Genomic DNA, 1408 nt, shown 5'->3' on the forward strand with positions numbered 1-1408 from the left:
AGTTTACCACGGTTTCCACCCCTCCCTCTATACCGCAGCAACACGTATTTTTTTACCCCTTTCAGAACGCGCTCCTCGCGCCGCAAAGCCGCCTCTAGACGCGTGACCAATGAGCAGCGAGCTAAAACATATCGCAAATGTCAAAAATAATATAACGGGGTTAATGTATATCGCGCACATGCGATATGTTTGTCACGAGGCGCAAAAAATAATTAAAAAGGGAATGCAACAGGAGGATTTTCCAGGAGGTCACCCATCCTAGTACTACTCTCACCCAAGCACGCTTAACTTCAGAGTTCTGATGGGATCCGGTGCTTTAGTGCTGGTATGATCGCATCCGACATGTTACCCCCGCCTTCGTCCCTTATGCTTGCCACTCCCAGGTCCACTGCAAAGATGATTATCATTCTTACTACCATTACAACCGTTGCCTAATAATGGATAATGCCCTATATATACTACTTACTCCCCCCCCTCAAACACGGAGACGAGTTTACCACGGTTTCCACCCCTCCCTCTATACCGCAGCAACACGTATTTTTTTACCCCTTTCAGAACGCGCTCCTCGCGCCACAAAGCCGCCTCTAGACGCATGACCAATGAGCAGCGAGCTAAAACATATCGCAAATGTCAAAAATAATATAACGGGGTTAATATATATCGCGCTCATGCGATATGTTTGTCACGAGGCGCAAAAAATAATTAAAAAGGGAATGCAACACGAGGTCACCCATCCTAGTACTACTCTCACCCAAGCACGCTTATCTTCGGAGTTCTGATGGGATCCGGTTCTTTAGTGCTGCTATGATCGCATCCGACATGTTACCCCCGCCTTCGTCCCTTATGCTTGCCACTCCCAGGTCCACTGCAAAGATGATTGTCATTCTTACTACCATTACAACCGTTGCCTAATAATGGATAATGCCCTATATATACTACTTACTCCCCCCCCTCAAACACGGAGACGAGTTTACCACGGTTTCCACCCCTCCCTCTATACCGCAGCAGCACGTATTTTTTTTACCCCTTTCAGAACGCGCTCCTCGCGCAACAAAGCCGCCTCTAGACGCGTGACCAATGAGCAGCGAGCTAAAACATATCGCAAATGTCAAAAATAATATAACGGGGATAATATATATCGCGCACATGCGATATGTTTGTCACGAGCCGCAAAAAATATTTAAAAAGGGAATGCAACACGAGGACTTCCCAGTAGGTCACCCATCCTAGTACTACTCTCGCCCAAGCACGCTTAACTGTGGAGTTCTGATGGGATCCGGTGCTTTAGTGCTGGTATGATCGCATCCGACATGTTACCCCCGCCTTCTTCCCTTATGCTTGGCACTCCCAGGTCCACTGCAAAGATGATTGTCATTCTTACTACCATTGCAACCGTTGCCTAATAATG

General features: G+C 47.3%; 2 non-coding genes and 1 pseudogene across 2 annotated transcripts; all 3 read right to left on the minus strand.

Annotated features, from left to right (window-relative positions):
* Nucleotides 1-220: 220 nt before the first annotated feature.
* LOC123176330 (5S ribosomal RNA) lies at nt 221-339 on the minus strand. The gene has a single exon (XR_006488469.1). It is a non-coding gene; the product is annotated as a 5S ribosomal RNA (ribosomal RNA).
* A 371-nt stretch (nt 340-710) lies between these two features.
* On the minus strand, nt 711-816 carry LOC123176334 (uncharacterized; annotated as a pseudogene).
* Nucleotides 817-1188: 372 nt separating this feature from the next.
* LOC123176339 (5S ribosomal RNA) lies at nt 1189-1307 on the minus strand. Its single transcript, XR_006488475.1, has one exon. It is a non-coding gene; the product is annotated as a 5S ribosomal RNA (ribosomal RNA).
* Between the last annotated feature and the right edge of the window lie 101 nt (nt 1308-1408).

Source organism: Triticum aestivum, unplaced genomic scaffold (genome assembly GCF_018294505.1).
Source record: "Triticum aestivum cultivar Chinese Spring unplaced genomic scaffold, IWGSC CS RefSeq v2.1 scaffold63087, whole genome shotgun sequence".
Classification (NCBI taxonomy): domain Eukaryota; kingdom Viridiplantae; phylum Streptophyta; class Magnoliopsida; order Poales; family Poaceae; genus Triticum; species Triticum aestivum.